At 43.9% G+C, this 19,672-nt stretch overlaps 1 long non-coding RNA gene across 4 annotated transcripts in view; it reads left to right on the forward strand.

Annotated features, from left to right (window-relative positions):
• The first annotated feature begins 7,704 nt into the window (after positions 1–7,704).
• The window catches only part of LOC306671033, a 92,733-nt gene continuing 80,765 nt past the window's right edge, over positions 7,705–19,672 (forward strand). For 2 of the 4 annotated variants that reach the window (XR_013766562.1, XR_013766563.1), the window contains exon 1: positions 11,733–12,288. This is a non-coding gene — a long non-coding RNA (uncharacterized lncRNA). Of the gene's footprint in view, positions 8,112–11,732; positions 12,289–19,672 lie in introns of those variants that run through there. The other 2 variants (XR_013766561.1, XR_013766564.1) reach the window with 2 other exon arrangements.

The raw sequence follows: 19,672 nt of genomic DNA on the forward strand, positions 1-19,672 counted from the left end.
TTTGAACCATTAGCTGAACTTAAAATCATGAGGGGTAAGGGGAGCTTAATAGAAAGAGTTGGAAAATTTCATGAGAATGATTATTGAATTCTAGAATGAAATTACTAGATCCAGCCAGGAAAAAACTACTCCAGAGCTAACTCTTTTCAAGATGTTACATATAAAATGTCTCTAACTTCAAATGAAACAGGGTAAACCAGCTCCACATAGTTATGGAAACTAGAGAAGTCCTTCAGGAGGGACTTCTTTAAATAAATACCACTTGGTTGGAATTCGTCTTCCTTTTTCTCTCCTTTTTCTGGTACTGGGAATTGAACCCAGGAGTAGTTCACCACTGAGCCACATCCCCAGCCCTTCTTATTTTGAGACAGGATCTCACTAAGTTGCTTAGACCTTGCTAAATTGCTGAGTCTGGCTTCAAATCTACAATCATCCTGCCTCCGCCTCCCAAACTGCTAGGATTACAGGCATGTGCCACCACTTATGACTGGTTGGAGTTATTCTGAGAGATACAAAATTTAACTATTGATTGTGTCATGACTTGACTGAACCTTGGAGAAGATCTGGAATAGTGCTTGTGGGAGGTTGGAAAATTTGGGGAACCTACTGACAATTTATTATAATTTGAATATGAAATGTCTCCCAAAGACTGGTGTGTTGAAGGTTTGGTCCACAGTGCAGCCATGTTCAGAGATGGGACTTTGGGGAAGTGATTGGATCATGGAGGTTCTAACCTCACCAGTGAATTAATCTATTGATGGCTGAATGGACTACTGGAAGGTGGTAGAAATTAGGGTGGGGCATGGTTGGAGGAAGCAGGCCAGTAGGGTGTGACTTTGGGGACTATATCTTGTTCCTGGTCCTGTCTTCCCTTCCTCCCTCTCTCTCTTCTCCAGAATCCCAGTTGCCATAAACTGTTAAGCTTTCCTATCCCATGCCCTCCTGCCATGATATTCTGCCTAACTTTATGCCCAAAGGAATGGAACCCTCCTCTGTGGATGGAAATTTCTGAAACTGTGAGCCAAAATGAGTTTTTCCTTCTTTAAGTTGTTCGTGTAAGGTGTTTTGGTCACTGCCATGAAAAACTGACTAATACACTGTCTTAGTCTATTCAAGCTGCTATCACAGAACACCATAGACTGGGGGGCTTATTAATAACAAAAATTTATTGCTCACAGTTTTGGGGACTGGGATGTTTAAGATCAAGGAAGGCAGATTCAGTGCCTGGTAAAACCCTGTCTCCTGATTCCTAAATGGAGCCTTCAAACTGTGTTTTAATGTGGTGAAAAGGGTGAGGAATTTCTTTCAGATTTCTTTATAAGTACACTAATCCCATTCATGGATACTCTGCCTTCATGACATAATTGCTTCCCAAATACCATCATTTCAACATATGACTTTTTAAGGGACACAAACATTTAGATCATAGCACCCATTAGCTCATTTACTGAGAATCGTTTTAGAGCAGAAAATAGATTTAAAAAATTTGATTGAAGGAAGATGCATCATGCCGTTAGGGAAATTTCTAGTGACACCAAATATTGTCATTGAATATCTGCATTGAACATCACCAGTCTTAGCTGTACAACTGCTTTCTGTGCACTGAAGTGCTTTCTTTTCAGAGTGATTTGTACATGCCCAGCACTCCCTGCAACTCCATAGAGAAGACACAGGCTGTTGAGGAATACTTTTATGGCCAGGTGACAGGGATTTGTGCCATACTGTTAACACTTTTGCCCTTTGTGTTTCAGGGCTAAGCCCAAAGAAGTCAGAGACCTTGGTTCTTCCAAATGTGGCGCTTGTCAATACTCACATCCACTACAAGGACTTAGCTGTACACTAAAGGAGAAAATGTGTTCCACCAAAGCATCGGGCTCCCCCTTCCCGCACTACCCCCAGAAGTCTTTTTTTTTTTTTTTTTGAGACCACACAGGTCAGGCTCAGAGCTCATGTAGTCAAGCTGCTGGTTGATATTGCTCTTCCTTGTTACCACATTGATGGCATCAAATGTCCTTCTTGATTTTTGCATGATTGGTGCAAACTGGAACAGGATCAGCCTCATAAATGGGACATCTTGTGGTCTGTAATATGAGATTTGTTTTAACAAATCACGCTTAACCATCACCTCTCCAAGGGAACCAAGGAAAGGCAATTGCTGAATTTTTTTCCTGGCTTCTCTGTTAACTCCTATTTATTTATTTATTTTGGCAGTTTTGGAATCAAACCCAGGGCTTTGCATGCGCTAGGCAAATGCTCTGCTGAGCTGTGTCCCCACCCTAACCCTCCTCTTGCTCCTCCTGGTGCCCCCTGTCTCCCCTGCCACTTTCTCTCACTGTTTTCAAACAACAAGCCCTCCCCCCAGCAATACTCGGGAAACTCTCAAATTTTCCCCTGGTCCCTGAATTAGAAACTGACAGAATCATTCTGGCTACGAATTGACTGGAGGATGTTGGAAGAAAGTACTATTGTGCAAGTTAAGGAAAGGGTCATAGATCCCAAAACCACAGCAACTGTATTAAAGGACTCCTGTGTTAGGATTCTCCTTTTAAACAGTTCAAAGGCAGGCATTCAGGTCTGAAACCTTGAAGATATGACACATCCACAGAATTCTAGTTTTTGTTTGTTTGATTTTAAAGTGAAATTCCTGTTTGCCAAGAATTCCCACGTGAAGCTTTACATATTTTCCATGTCAGCTCTGTTCCCTGCCACCTTTGTTCCCCAGTCTGCTCGCCTGCCTCCCCTTAACAGCTGGACACATCACGGTTCCATTTTTCTATTGGTTGTGACTGAAGTAGCTTGAGGTCAATTATTTCCCCAGCAATTGACAAAGAATCTTGATGAAGAGGAAAGTGACATTGTCCCTTAAACAACACTGCTCCCTCCTCCCTCTGCCCTCCCGGCTGAGAGGAGGGCCGCTTTCCTTTTGCAAGGAGCCCAGCAGGGCAGTGGCGGTGGGGTCTGTGGAAGTGCGTGGGTAACATATGGTAAGTGGAGAAAATATTTATATTCATGGTGAAAGAGCAGGAGAAGATCCAAAGAGGGTCATTCCACTGAGATTTTAAGCAGGAGAACCGCAGGCCTGATATTCTGTCTTTGGCCCAGACACAACAGAGAATTTAAAGAGTTTTGATTTCTTTCGTTGCTCTCCTTGTCACCTATACTCCTCTTAATCTGAATTGCTGGCAGTAGAACAGGGACTATTCCTCCCGCTAAACTTGACACTGGGCCTTGCCCAATCTGATTCGCCTTTCCCCTCCTCCTGCCTCTGCCCCCAAAGACCAGAGCTCAAAGCCATCTCTTGTGCCTGTGCCTTGGGCACGTTGGCGGCGTTTGTGGTTTTGACTAGGCGACTAGGTAAGGCGGAGCGCACAGGCAGAGTGGGCATTCGGGGCGACTGGTTCTTGGGGGAGCTATAAATAATTAATCGGTGTTAGATTACCCTCTGATGAGACACACGAAACCTTCAGCGCCTTAGTGCTTTCCGGCCAGCATTTTGCATCACAGCTTCATAAGAAAGGTAAAAGGCCCTCTCTTTTAGTCTCCCAGGGGCAAAATTTCGCGGCTGTTCTGCAGTACCGCAGTCAGGAGGGCGCGGAAGGCCCCCAGCGCGGTGGAGCGCCCGTCGGGCTGCAGCACAGCTTCACTCGCGCCCTCCGACCCGCCGCCTCGTGGCCCGACAGCCACACGTGCCCACGGTCTAGTCCAGACGAGATGCTCTGCGCGTCCCTCCTCTGCGTTCGGTGGCCAGGCCGCGACACTGAGACGGCCGGGGAAACGGGTGCAGACTGGCGTGCAGAACAGAGGAAACCGAAGGGGAGGGTTATTTCCCCTTTCGCCATCGAAAGTTTGCCCCTCCTTTCTGGGTGTGTAGGACGAGATGGCCGCAAGGGCAGGAAGATGTGAAACTGGGTGGGAGGGAAGGTTTGGGGGACACCCTCCTAGCGACAGAACTCCACAGCTCCATTATTTTAACTCTTGTTTGGGGGGCCTCCAGATCCTAGCTGGGAGGGATCCCCGGGGGAGGAAGTTAGATACAGGTGCGTCTGGGTCCTGCTTTGGGACGGGTCCCCCCAAGACCCCCTCGAGGAGCTACCACAAACAAGCGGCTTGCTGCACAGAGGCCACGCTTAATGGATTCTTGCAGATAAAAGAGCCCGGCTACCTTTCTTTCCTATAATGGCCCCTGAGGCTAATGTCTTAAAGAGGAAACAAAAGGATTGTTTTACAGCACACAAGGGCGGGGGGTGGGGGGAGGCACACGGGGCGGGGGGACGGGGCACTGCATACAGGGGAGGTGGAGGTGGTCCTAGCTTCTTAACCCTTCCTCTCCCGCGGCTGCCCAGGTTTCCCTGAGCCTCCCACCCGCACCCACAACCCAGAACAAGGGGGAGGAGACAATCAGGCCAGAAGGGGACCGCCTGTGACCCGACCTCAGGCAGTCCTCCCTCCCTTCCCTTTCTTTCTACTGAACCTCTGAAAGGGGGAAGGAAAGGATCAGAGGACCCACTTTTCGTTTGTTGCAATTCTGAAAGTCAAAGGGGAATGGGGGTTGGGTAGAGCTTCTCGTAAGCCCCGGTGACCAAACAGGATGGAGCCACCTGGGCCCCGACGCTCCGACGGCAGGAGGCGGGCGCGCCTGGGGCCAGGACAGGCGTGCGCTGAGAGCAGCGCCGGAGGTCCAGAGAAAGCTGGGCGGCTCTGCAGTGCGGCCTGCACTCGCCCTGGGGCTGCTCTCGGGTCACTTGGCAGCCGCAGTCTTCAGGTGTGAGTGGTGTGCGCGCTGGCCGGGTGTCTCTGACAGGAAGTTTACACTTGAATCTGTGGAGGGAGAAAGAGGGAGAGAGTCCTGGTCGCTTCTGCTTCCTGACTTTTTGTTCAGGCTCCAGGAAAAGATCAAAACAATAGTTAAATAGCAATTGAAGACAAATGATGTAACAAATAAACAACTCAACAACAAAAATGCCCACAGGAATGGTTTAAAAACCTTTTATTATGGAAATGCATGGCGCACATACAAAACAGAATGATATTATTCAGCGGGTTTCAAATATGAGGGTGTCTGAGAATATTCTCAGCAGAATCTTCTGGAGGGCCCAGATTGCTGGGTCCCATTCAAGAGGTTTGTTGTTTTTTTTTTTTTTTTTTTTTTTTTTTTTTTTTTTTTTTTTTTTTTGCTTATTGTGGATTTTGTTTGTAAATCTGGGGTGACCCCATCCTGTGAATTTGTTACTTTGATAGCATTCCCACATTCTGCTGACTTGTAGAGGGCACTTTGAGATCCACTGATATAATAAATTCCTTGGTAACCCTCTTCCAGATTAAATATGTAGAACATTTTCTCATGTTTCCTTCATCCCCTCCCCCAACTTGTTTGGTTTGCTGGAGCATTTTAAAGCAAATCCCAGTCATCCTGTCATTTCACCCATATGGATGATTTTTAATTCGGTAGTAAGCCAGGAGGACTTAGAGGGAATATTGGAGAAGCCTTTTATGTGTTTCCAGGAAGTCCAACCTTCCTCTTTGGTCATATCACACTGGGGTGGAGTCCAGCACCTTTCTCTGTAAAAGCCATGCCTACATTTTGGTGCTGAGACCACTTCTTGGGGGTTCTTCTCTACGGAAGCTTGTCAGGAGCTTGAGTGTCATCAGATCTTCTGGAGAGCTACTTTGGCCAAGCCTGGGATACCTCTTGATCTGCATCTTTCAACATCAGTAGTTATGCCCAATGTATATCATGTACTCCCAGGACTATTGATTCCCCTGGCACCTTCCCCCAGGATGGAGTTTTGAACCTCACCGGGTTGGGTGATGCCATGAAAGTGTGAACCCATAATATTTTGAATCAGATGCATCTTTTCCAAGGAATTTCCAAGGGAAGCTGCCCTTTCTTCCAATCGTTGATATTGGAAGAGAAGATTCTAGCCACAGTTTCTGGGAATGGCCAGTAGTCAAGCCCTTCATAAGTTCCTGACATTGGTAGGCCTGAAGCAGCCCAACTGTATATGTTACTTTTGTTTTGGAAAGACACTGAATTACCTCTTAGATTTCACTCAGCTAGTCTTCAATGTGAGACTTGTACCCAGACTCCTTGAGTGTCCATTGAATCACTCAGAACAAAACAAAACAAACAAACAAAAAAAGCCTTCCTTGCCTTGTCCTCTCCATCCAGGTTGAAGACCCCTTTCACCTCACCAGGATTTTCTCATTCTTACCCCTTCCCAAACCAACCCTCAGAGGTCTTCCAGGCTCTTCAGAAATTTATCTCTTAGATGTTGCTGGTTCTCTGTCCTTTCCTGATTTTCCAGGAAGCTATATAAATTTTTCCTTTAAAGCCCTGGGGAGCTAGGCACCAGGCTATAATCTCAGTTACTCTGGAGGCTGAGGCAGGAGGATGGCAAGTTCAAGGCCAGCCTCTGCAATTTAGTGAGACCCTAAGCAACTTAGTGAGAACTTGTTTCAAAATATGAAATAAAAAGGGGTGGGAATGTAGCTCAGTGTTAGCCTGCCCCTGGGTTTAATCCCCAGTGTAAGAAAAAGCAAAAAAAAAAAAAAAACAAAAAACAGGAATGGAAGGGATTCGTGTGCCCCAGAACTCTGCTCTTATTTTCATATTGCCTCGTTTTCCTATGTTTTTCTTCCTTTGCCAGCCTGGAATCAGCTGTCACTTTCTGTTCATCCTTGTTTTGCTTTTCTAGCCTTTCTCAAAGAAGTTGAAGACAGTATGTGTTTGTTCCCCTTTGGGTCCTCTTGCTCCTATTTTATTTGGTGGTCTCAATATGATGCCAGCGGATGTAGCAGTTTTTCAATTTCTATCAGGAGAGGAGGCCACCTGGAGTTGAGGGACGATCACATATTGAAAATTTAAGTCCAGTACTGGTTCTGCCTTTTAATACCTTGAACTGATCGATTCAAACCCAGGGAGCTTCATTGCCTTATTCATTCATTACACCAATTTGTATGAGCCTTTACTTTGTGCTGAGCACCATTCTAGGGGATGTAGTGCTGAGCAAAGCAGATAAGGTCCTGTCCTTGACTGGCTATCCATGTAGCAGATTCCACTTCTGTGGATTCAACCAATTGCAGAAGAAAGAAAGAAAGAAAGAAAGAAGGAAGGAAAGAAAGAAAGAAAGAAAGAAAGAAAGAGGAAAGAAAGAAAGAGAAAGAAAGAAAGAAAGAAAGAAAGAAAGAAAGAAAGAAAGAAAGAAGAAAGAGTTTCTGAACCAGGTGCACTGGTGCATGCCTTTATTCCCAGCTACTTGGGAAGCTGAGACAGGAGGTTCACAAATTCAGTGCTAGCCTTGGCAACTTAGAGAGACTTGGTTTCTAAAAAAGGACTGGGATGTAGCTCTGTGGTAAAACACCCCTGGGTTCAATCCCCAGTACCAAAAAAAAAAAAAAAAAAAAAAAAAAAAAAAATTCTCTGTACTAAAGATGTACAGACTTTTTTCTTGTTATTTTTCCCTAAACAATACTGTATAAGAACTATTTACATGACATTTACACTGTATTAGATATTATAAAAAATCTAATTTAACATATTTTGGGAGGATGCGTGTAGATTATATGCCAATACTGTATCATTTTATATAAGGGACTTATATAAGATCCTCAGATTTTGATATCCTCAGGTTTTCCTAGACCAATTCTCTGAGAATACTGCAGGATGACTGGCTAATTATAAATATTATGTATTTCAATCTGGGAGACAGAAGATAAGAGAAGTAAGGAAAATTGCATGCTGGAGAGTGGTATGTTGATACTTTAGACTGCAGTCAGGGAAGACTTCCCAGAGGAGTTGCTCCTGAGCAAAGGCCTAAAGGAAGCATCTGTTGAAGGGGGGTACTAATATTTCTCAAATTTGTGAGGAATTAGTGGGAAAACATATGTGGAAAGGCCCATGCTGAGGCAGACCACCTAACTTTTCTCATTGACACCTTCTAAACATGTGGATATTGAAATCTTTGAATGGTAGAAGGTGGACCTTCCTCTGATGACTGTGGCGACTGTTTTTCCTGTTACACATTTCCTTCAGGGAACCCTGGTCTGGAGGGGAGCCCCTGGGAAGTCTCACTCCTGGAGAGGCTGAAGGGAGCATCGATGGGCTGGACCAGGTGGGGTATCACTCTCTTACACTCTTGTGGCCTCAATGACTGTGCAAAGGAAGTGCTAATGAGAGGAGGATTTTTGATGAGAGGAGGTGACCGTGGTCATGGGAGAGTTCCCCACGAGAAAGAGGTTCAACTGCCTGGCTGAGGCAAAAGCTGAAACGAGGTGGTAACCACAGTGGTTGCTGATATTCATTAAAGTTGCGATGCCTTTCAGCAATTGCTCCAGGCGCTGTTGCTGGTTGGTAGAACAGAAATCCTGTTTCATGCCCCTTCCTGTTCAGCACAAGGAAGGTGCATTTAGCATGCTCTTGGGCTGGTGCTTATTGGTGCTTTCTACCCTTGGAGGTTATCCTGGGTGCTGGGGTCTAGCTGTTTTCAGTTTGGTCTTGCACCAGTCACTCTCCTATCAGCCTCTACTTTCTCTTTAGAATGCTGCCGGAGTGGAGAAAAGGTGAACTATTTATCTTTTCAACTCTTGGTCATTCTTGGTTGTACCAGCTCACAACTGAGGGGCCTTGACCTATTCCCCTAAAGTAAGACTGCCTGATTCCCCCTCTATTGTTTGTTGTTTAAAGCAACATTAATCAGGACATATTTGAGTCTCTGAGCAGCTGTCAGTCTACACCCAGGTCTGAAAGGGGTAGCTGGAGCTTTAAATTCAAAAGCAAACAATAATGCAACTGTCCTCCTTACCACAGGTGAATGAGGCTGCCGTGGCCATGGCTGGGAATCGCTGGAGTGTTTGTGGTGATGGCACTGTAATGAGTCAGATTCCTGGCAAATGCTTCCCGCTTAGAACCTCTGTAAAGAAGCTTTGGGATGTGCAGAGGGTGGGATGGGTGTTTTTCTTCTGTTTTGGAAAAGTGGATAACTGTCAGCCAGATCTTCTCAGGAAGAATTCAAGAGGCAGGATGGGTTGGAGGCAGCAATTCTACTTAACTGTGTGTCCTGGACTCACTCTTGCAGCATCTAAGTGACTGTCATTGGTTGGCAGGAAGGGAGAAGCAGCTGAAGGCAGAGGATGTGGTTACTTTGCAAGACCCTAGTTCTGTTAAAGGATAAAAAAAAATGTTGCAAAACACACTTATAAGTGTGTACACTTATAATAAGTTTATACCCATTAAAGGAATGTGTGTGGGTAAGTGCATTTGTGTGTGTGTGTGTGTGTGTGTGTGTGTGTGTGTGTGTGTTTTCCTGGGTCTCTAATACACTTTTGTTGTCAATGATTGTTAAGTTTGATTGGTATAGTTTACTATAGTTTACCAAGAAAGACAATCATTGTATTAGTTTATTAGAACTGCAATAATAAAGTAACACATTTTGGATCACTTAAACGTCAGGACTTGATTTTTCTCACAGTTCTAGAGGCTGGAAGTCCAAGATCATGGCGTCACCACATTTGGTTTTCTGAGGCTTCTCTCCTTAGCTTGCAGATTATTGTCTTTTTGTGTCTTTCACATGGCAATCCTCCCTCTGTGTCTGTGTCCCCAATCTTTACTTCTTATAAGAACATCATGAGGGCCCACTCCAGTGGTTCCATAGCATTAACTAAAACACTTCTTTTAAAGACCATATCTTTAAATACAGTTCACATTTTGAGGTACTTGAGTTTGAGCATAACATAAAAATTGGAGTGGGGGACAGAATTAAGCCGTTAGCACTCACCCAGAGTCATTACCACATGCAAAGAGATCTTGGAGTTTAGAAAGTATGAAAAAAATCAAATGTATTAATTTTCAGAGAAAAGTAGTTAAAGCATTTCAATACTTTCCAGAACCAGCGATGCATTGCTTATCTTGCAAGATTAAAACTTATAAAACTAGGGGATATAGCTCAGCTGGTAGAGTGCTTGCCTCGCGTGTACAAGGCCCTGGGTTCAATCACCAGCATCACACACACAAAATAAATAAAGAAATAAATAAATAAATCTAAAGTATTTTTGTCAAGGTAATAGAATTAGAGTTGATTATGATAATGAGGATGATAATGATAATGATGATGTGTGTGTTGCTGGGGATGGAACCAGAGCTTCCCTAATGCTGGGCAAATGCTCTACCATTGAACTCTATCCTCAATCCCAAATTTGTTCCTATTTCATGAATTTTATCATTCTGTGCTAGGTCACCCTTATAAATTTGAAGTGCAAAACATTTTAAGTGCAAAATTAGTGGAGGTATTACATAGATGTTGTCCTTAGGAACATCTTCATTTGGAGTAAGAAGTGGAGCTACAGGGGGATTGAAGGCTGCCCAGGCCTAACCACCAACCCCCACTGCCTACACTGGGCAGGTAAAACCCATCCTGCCTGAGGTGGCATTTGTTCTTAGGTTTTCGCAGGCAGACGGAAACAGACTAGAGTAATTAAATGAGATCGTCCTCTGATCCTGAGTTGGGACTTTTGCTGCTTTTTCAGAGAATACTTTCCTTTGTTTGTTTTTCTGATCAATCTTGAAACCAGTGCAGACTCTTCCACAGCCTCCACGATACCCAGATGAGACATGCACCATCTCATCTCCTGTCTCATCTCCGCCCACAACACCCACACAAACAAGAGTTGAGACGGTTGACTACTAGAGTCCTTCCTGATTCTTCTGAGCATAGTACTTTATTCCTTTCTGTGTAAAAACAGTATGAAAGCCTCTGATCAGGGTGCTGCTGGTTTCAACAGGAGGCAGGTGTGGCATGAGTTGGTCCTTCGCGACTTCCCACTGTTCTACCTCCGCCTGACTGCTGGGGAAAGTGCCCCTCAGAGTCCGCCTGGGAAGTACCGCCTGCCATGCAGGAACTGCCCGTCAGCCCGCATTTATCATGAGCAGCACAGCACTCTGGATTTGGACTCTGCACCAATGTCACCTGAAGGCCAACGAGTGACTTCATTAGTCAATTGTTTCCTTACGGCAATTAAAATTAGGACACACAGATGTTTATTTGGGGTTGAGGAAGGATATGGTATTGTTTGATATGTGGAAGGGCTAGTGTATGTGGTGTGTGTGTGTGTGTGTGTGTGTGTGTGTGTGTGTGTGTGTGTGTGCACGTGTGTTTAAGAAAGTAAATCCCCTGAGTCCTGAGAGATGGTTTATTTCTCAAGGACGTGGAATCCCTTGGCCATTTCTTGCTGTCAAGACTGAACTTGCCATCTGCTCTGAGATGCTCTGGGTTTGTGCCCGAGATTGCCTAGCAGAACTTATGTCCTCTGCCTTTTCCGTGTCTTCCCTTTTCCCAAAGTTTGGTCTTTCTTCCTCATGCCCTCACCTGCTTCTCCAGCACATCTTCCTGGAACCTGATTTCTCACATCTACCCTAACTGAGGTCTCAACTTTTTTCCTTTCTTCATTTGGGATAGCATACTTAACTTCAAATCCCTTTTTTTCTTGGAGATTAAAAAAATTGTGGTAAAAATATCCATGACATAAAAATTGCCATTTGAACCATCTTTAAGTGCACTGTTCGGTGGCATTAAGTACATTCACAACCATTACCACCCTCTCCAGAACTTTTTCATCGTCCCAAACAGAAACTCTCTCCATTAAACCAGAACTCTCCATTCTCTCTTGTCCCTCACTCCAAAAGGACTCTGTTCAGCTTTCTGTATATATGAATTTGCCTAGACTAGATATCTCATCTAAATGGAATCATAAATATTTGTCCTTTTTCTCATTTAGCACGATGTCTTCAAGGTTCATCTGTTTTGTAGCACATTTCAAAAATTTCCGTCCTTTTGTAGGCTGAATAATACTCCATTGTATAACTATGTCACATTTTGTTTATCTGTTCATCTGTTGACAGACATTTGCATTGTTTCCATCTTGTCGTGTGTAATGCTGCGATGAATATTTATATACAAGTATCTGTTTAAGTCCCTAGCTACTAATTCTTTGAGTGTATTCTTAACAATGGAATTGCTGGATCATGTGGTCATTCTATGTTTAACTTTTGGGAATCCTTTAAAGCCGAATCACTTTTAAGCACCTCATCATAGGTCAAGGTCATCAAGCATGGAACACTGTATACTTATTTGTAAAAGCGGGACTATTTCTTCATAGAGACAGGACATCTGAAGTCCTCTGGTCCAGTCGCCTCCCTTGATGGATGTGCTGAATGGGAAAAGGATTGAGTGCTTCTTTGAGCAGACAGGAAGAGCTGAATCCCAGTTCCCATACTTGCCATATCTGTCATCTTGGGTGAGTTACTTGAACACTCTAAGCAACAGTTTCTAAGGAGGACCATGATATCTATTTTTGGGGGGCTATGGTGAGAATGAAATAAGACAGTGTTGCAAAATGCTTGGCACAGTTTCTGTAATGGGTGATTCCTCAGTCAATGGTAGCCACTGTTGCTATTGTGACCATATTTACAGATAAGGAGCCTGAGATTCTAGTGAGATAACAATTCTATGGTTGCTTCTTCCCACTGCTAGTTTTGAAATTTCTCTGTATTTGGCTGTCATTATATGTCTACACAGTATGTTGAAATAGTTTAAGCTACAAGTCTCCTATGTACTTTGTTCATTTCCTTCCCTTTTTTCATCTCCCCTAGTCTGCTTTCTGTTGCTGTAATTGAATGCTATAAACTAGGTAAGATATAAATAATGGAGGTTCATTAAGTTCACTATTCTGGAGGTTGGGAAGTTTAAGAGCATGGCACTGGCACCTGGTGAGAGCCTTCTTGCTGCACGTTAATATGGCAGAGGGCATGGCATGACCTGACAGAGTACACTAAAGAGAGCTGGCTTTTATAATAAAACCACTCCTGTGATAACCTATTAATCCATTAATCCGCAAATGAATACATTTATTCATGAGGGCTCTTCCCTTATGATTACATCACCTTCCAAACATCCCACTCCAGTACTCCAGTGCCCAGTTTCACTGGGCACCAAATTTCCAACATATGAACTTTTGGGGTACACATCACAACCTTGGCAGCATTGTTCAATGGATGTAGTTAGTGATTCTGACTAAAGTGTTTCAGGAGGCAGCATGACTGCACTTTCTCGCTATTACTCACCATGTGACTTTTAGCAGGTCACCACATCTGTTTAACCCTTGAGTTCCATGCAACAGGGGGAGTCATATCAGATTAATGGGGTTGTGGTTAAAATCATAGAAAACAATAAAGTACCTGTACCGAATCACTCACTTGAAGGGCAATTTCTGTTGTTCATCAAAACAAAGACATTGATTGTATGATGGACCAATTGAACTACTACTACTAAGGTGCCACAGACTATAAAATGCGTTCCCCACTCCTGAGATGATCACATGTAAGGAAATGTACATGTAAGGAACTGATGAAATGGGGTAAGAGCCTTTTGGTGAGTTCCTAAGAAGAAGGTCATAAAAGAAAAAAAAAAAAAACAGAAGCACAGAAACTCTCTCACCTTTTGGAAAAGGATCAAAGGAACTAGAGCCATTCTGCTTTTTCTGTGATTAAATTGGGGCCCACAACTGGGACAGCTCTCTTATCTAGTTGTGTCCAAAGAATTCAAGGAGAAAAAAATTTCTTTGGAAATGCAAGCTCAGCCCTGGCACACAGAAAGGAAGTAAGCTGCTTCAGGAGAGGGAAAAAATCCCTCTCATTGAATGGTAACAACATCCTTAACCCGTGGCCTTGGCTGGTGGCTCCTGTTCTGAGCTGGGGGTGGAGGGGAGTCACCTTTAGTCTCCCCAGATTAACTGCATTCAGCTACCCATATCCTTCTTATCTGGAGTGTCTTACACAATCTATCCATTTGAAGGTGCCAGCTGTAGGCAAGTGACTCACTTCTGAGCCTCTGATGCACCAACTTGTTGGGTCTTGACATACCTTTAAAGGTGACCTTAATAATGGCCTTGCTGAGTAGAATATGTTGTATGTTCCACTGCTCATCTTTTTATTTTGTTTTGGTGAACGAGTTATTCCCCTTTATGGTTAAACCAGCTTGTATTGAAATGTTTTTTTATATCCTTGTTTTCTTTCTTTCTCTTTTATTTGGTACTGGGAATTTAACCCTGGGCACTCTGCCACTGAGCTATATTGCTCACCCTTTGTAATTTTTATTTTGAGTTTGGATCTAGCTAAGTTGTCCAGGTTGAGCTTGAACTTGCAATCCTCCTGTCTCAGCCTCACAAGTCGCTGGCTTTACAGGTGGCAATGCCACACCAATCAGCTAGCATTGTTTTGTTCCTTGCAACAGAAAGTATCAATATAGCATAAATGGGTAAGAACATGGACTCTGGAGCAGACACCGGAGTGACTCTGCCTTCCTGAATGTGTGATCTTGGTCAAGTTACCTATTGCCTCTGTGCTCAGTCACCTAATTTGTAATATCAGAATGCTATCATAATAGCACTTACTAGATAGTGGGGTTGTAAAAATGAAGTGAGTTAATATCTGCCATCCACTTGGAACAAACAGCACCTGGTGCGTGGCACATTCCTAGTCACTGTTGGCTTTTATAAACAAAACCATTCCTTGTTTTCCTCCTGCCTCTATGGCCACTCTTTCCTAGAACCCTCTGTGAGTCCTCTGGTTTCTGTCCTAGATTTTCTCCTGGTCACTGCATTCTCTCCCCTGGTTTGGCCCCCACATATATGCTAATAATGGCAGATGTGTTATCTCCCAGGCTTGATCTCTGTCTTGAGGTCCAGACCCAAATACCTAGTTACTTGTTTGCCATCTCCAATTAGATGCTGTATTATTTTTCTCTTGCTTCATAACAAATTATCACAGGCTTAGTGTCTTAAATCAACACATATTTATTATCTCATGGTCTCCACGGGCCAGCTTGGCTCAACCAGATCATCTGCTCAGGGTCTTTCCAGGCTGCAGTCATGGTCTTGGTTGGGCTGTGTTCTCTGAGGCTCAGATGGGAAAGAATCTATTTCCACGTTCGCTACGGTTGTTGGTGGCCATGTGACTGTGGATCCCGGGATTCTGCTGGCTACTGCTGGAGGAGGTCCTCAGGCTGTAGAGGCTGCTCTCAGTTCCTTGCCACACGGGCTTTCCCAGCATGCTCACTTCATCAAGCCCTCAGGGGAGCCTTCACTCCAGCTGGCTCAGTGAATCTTTTTTTATTTTATTTTATTTTATTTATTTATTTTTGGTACTGGGGATTGAGCTCAGAAGCACTTTTCTACTGAGTTACATCCCCACTCCTTTTATTTTTTATTTTATTTTATTTATTTATTTTTTTTGCAGTGCTGGGGATTGAACCCAGGGCCTTGAGCTTACGAGGCAAGCATGCTACCAACTGAGCTATATCCCCAGCCCTTATTTTTTATTTTGAGGCAGGGTCTTGCTAAGTTGCTGAGGATCTTGCTGTATTGCCATTATTGAGAGTCTCACAACATTGCTGTCTTTGAACTTGGCATCCTGCCTCAACCTCCCAAGTTGACGTGATTGCTGGTATGCGCTACCTTGCCTGGCTGAGTGTCTTATTATTATTGTTTTTCTTCAATTTTTTTTAACTGGGGATGAAACACAGGGGCACTTTGCCATTGAGCTACATCCCTATCCTTTTCTGTTTTTTAATTTTGAGATAGGGTCTGGCTAAGTTGCCTAGGGCTTCACTAAGTTGCTGAGGATGGCCTTGCCCTTGCACTCCTCCTGCCTTAGCCTCCCAAATCTCCAGGGTTAGAGGTGTGCACCATCACACCCAGCTCTGGCTGAATGTCTTATATAACATAATGCAATTACAGGAGTGACATCCTCTCACCTTTGCCACATTCTGTTGATCAGAGCAAAGTCACAGTCCTGCCCATACACAATGGGAGGGGATTGTCCGAGGGTGTGAACACCAAGAGGCAGGGTTCATGGGGCCACCTTGGCATCTGGGTGCCACAATGTCCATGAGCATCTTCAACATGCTTCAAGTGCCACTTGTCACCTCCTGACCACTCTGCCCTTCTTCCACAAGTCCTTGCAGGAGGACATGGCGTCATCATTTATACTGAAAGCAAAGGGTCATCCTGATTCCCTCTCTTAACCAGTCCCTCACACAATCAACCATCAAGCCCTATTGATTTGCTCCTAAATGCTTTTTGATTCCTTCCTTCTCAGCCGTGTTTATTCCAGCACCCGCCTGCTTGCCTCCATTCTTTTCTTTCCACCTTAGTCAGAGACATACTGTTGAAATGCAATTCTGATTACCTTGTACCCTTACATTGTACCTAACACTCTGTGGCCCACATTCCCTAATGGGGCCTATCAGACCCTTTGTCATTTGTTTTCTCTCCCCTCACCAACTCTCTCCTTTGGGCCTTTGTGCTTCCTGTCCTTTTTACCTGGAACACTCTTTCCTTCCCTTTGCTTGTTAGTCCCCATGTATGAATCTGATCCCAGCTTCCATTCCTTCTCTTGAGAGGCCTTCCTGCCTGCTCACCTGCTTTAACCAGTCTGTTTTTTGCACACAGCTCCCTGGACTTCCATGCTTCTAACATGTACACAACAATCATTTCTTTTTCACATGTCCTTATTCTCCTCTAAACGGTAAGCTCTGTGAGGCTGTGGGGACATCCCCTGTGTCTAACACCATGCTTTCAATGCTGTAAGCCCTTAAGTAATAGTAAAGAAAATGATAGATGAAGCCTTGGATCTCAGCCTACTCTTAAAAATATTCCCTCACTTTCTTTGCAGCCATGTCCAGTGTTCATTCCTGATGGGCTCTGCTCCAGTTGGCAGACCTTTATAAGTCAAAAGTAATAAATTAATAGAGGTACCTTTGTTTGGGGTAATATTTCTTTCCTATTATGGCCAGTCCAGCCTCAAGACATTTCCTTGCTGCTGCTGTACTGGAGCCATTTCAGTGCCAGGACATCACCTACTTCCTTCTTATGCAGTGTTTGTCTTTTTGCTGTGTAATTGGAATTTTGCAAAAATAGCTGACCAACTGCGGTACATATAGTTCTAACAACTCACTGAGAACAGTCCCCACTGTCTACCCTATGGAGGGGCCCACAGCTGCTTCCCGGACATTCCAGGGAATGCTCTCATCCACTGAGAACAGAAGGAGCATTTGTTCCCTGAGCCCAGTTTGGAGGGACAGCTGAGGCTCACCCAATCCAGCCAGGTCAGCCTGTCCCTGAGCATCAGGGTCTTGTTTCACACAACAAGTGATTGAGCTTAATTGACAGGTGTGAAGTATGTTCGTTCTAACCCATCTTGATTCGCTTGTGCCTGTAGCGGTGAGACAAACTCACTGGGGAGCCCAGTTAGCATGCCCTGTTGTTGCTGGAGTTGTTGTTACTGTTGTGGTGGTGGTTCCTATGTTTAGGAGAGAGGGTGGGGTAAAGAAAGAGATGGATGTACGTGCTATGTGGGAAAGTGGTCGAGAGAAAAAAAATTCAGATGCGGACAGACAGGGAAAGAGAGATGGACAGACTCAGAGGGAAAAGGGGAGATGGAAAAATAGGAGACAAAAGAAGAGAGAAGCAGAGAACTGGGAGTAGAGAGATGGGTTGATAAGAGGGTTTGGGGGTTTGTGCACACGGGTACCAGTGGTGGCCTTTTAGTTGGCTTAAGTGTGCACAAATGGAAAATGGGACAGTGTAGGATGTCAGTCCCATCTGGAGGACCATGTGTGAAATAAGGACAAAATGAGCATCTGTATAGTTACTAGTGTATTCCCGGTGGGCCAAGAGTGAGTTCTGGAAGGAGCTGGAAGGATGAGACCAGGAGGCCTCTGTTTCCACAACAGGAGGTGTCAGCCTCAGCCCTGGTCAGCTCTCTGGCACACAGGCGAGGCTGGGTAAATGGTAGAGTGACCATGAAGTGATGATACTGGGGCTAGGATGCCCCCAGTTGTGAAGGCCAGTTTTGTACAGAATGAAATCATTCTCTGGAATGTTTAGAGGTGGTCCTAACATAGACCCCCCAAAGCCCAAGCAAAACCCAAGAGAAGGTTCTGTGGATCATCCATTGGCTTCAGAACTCCACTGAATGGGGCAAGACACCTGTGTACATAAAATACACACCTGTCCTTATGTGCGCCATGTGTTAACTCAGCCTCCAGCACCCCATGTGAGAGATACTATTATTGCCTCCACTGTACGCAGAAAGAGAAATATTAACCACCTTGCATAATACCATAACTGCTGGTAGGAAAGTATGCTAGATGGAGAGTATGGTGGAAAGAATTGACTTCCTGTCTTAGCTCTGAGACATTGAGCTGGACTCTGAAAGCTTCAGTCAGGGCAATGACCATGTGAAAAAACCCTGGAATCACACCCACCTGGCCCACACACCATGTGCCCCTTCTAGCTGGGTGCCCTTTGTCTTTGACTGAGACAATGAAGGCCTAAAATTTCTCCTGTTAAATGAAAACAAAAACAGGTCTGTTCTTATGGTGTCATGAGGGTTAAGCAGGTTATGTATTTCACATGCATCGCTTGAAGCCAGCCCTCCATAAATGTTACCTGTGATTATTTTCTACCAAATTGTGGTCCTTCCTCTTTTATATAGAATTGTCCCTCAGTATTGATGGGAGATTTGCTCCAGGATCCCCCAGATACTCAGATGCTCAAGACCCTTATATAAAATGACAGTATTTTCATATTACAGTATTTTCACATATCCTCCCTCATATGCCAAATAATCTCTAGATTACTTTGATATCTAATATAATGCAAACAGTTGTTATACTCTATCATTTAGGAAATAATGTTAATAAAAAAGCCTGTACATGTTTAGTACAGATGTGGTTTAAAAAATTTTTTTTGACTCACTGTTTGTTGCATGCAAGCATGCAGAGCCAGAAGATACAGAGGACTGACTGTACTTATTGTAGGAATAATGTGGGTAAGGAATGTGATGGTGCTTTTCTAAGTTTTCTGTGTTGTTCAGATATGCCTATTATTGTTCTTTATAAACATGAACATATATATATATATAGTTGGCTGATAGTTGGAATATTTTCAGATATTGCTCAGTGAAACACTGAAATTATCTCGTGGCTGGGTGGCTGGGGCTGGGTAGTCAGGTGCATATTCCCTGGGGCAGAAGATCTGCCCTTGGTTTTGACAGGGTTAAAAGGCCTGGGCTAGTGAAAGCCATATATATATATATATATATATGTATATATATATATATACACACACACACACACACATACATACATATATATGTGTATATATATATATGTATATATAAGGTCTATGAATTAATAGCTTCAGCAGGTAGTTGGCAAGTGGAGAAGTCTGGGATGTGGGCAGGGAAGGCCTACAAGAGTAACTGTAATTCCAGACTGAACATGAAAGACACCACAGAGGGACTTCAATGCCATGCTCTGTAGGGGAAGGAATCAGAAAAGACTTGATTAAAAAATGCATTTCTGAACAGTATATGAAAATACATTCATTCGACACAGTTTGAATCTCTACCCCTGACTAGGAATTGTGTTGATTTACTACCACAAATAAGATGTAGTCAGGGTACCCAGGGGATGGATTTTGGGGGTGAGACTTCACCTGGGATGAGGGGAATTTGGAAGGGCATTTCAAGAGGAGAAAACAGGATAATCAAAGACATAGACATGAAGAATGATAAGCAAGCTTTATAAAACATCCAGTAGTTCTGTATGGCTAGTGT

This window comes from Sciurus vulgaris (genome assembly GCF_902686455.1).
Source record: "Sciurus vulgaris genome assembly, chromosome: 1".
In the NCBI taxonomy this organism is placed as follows: Eukaryota; Metazoa; Chordata; class Mammalia; order Rodentia; family Sciuridae; genus Sciurus; species Sciurus vulgaris.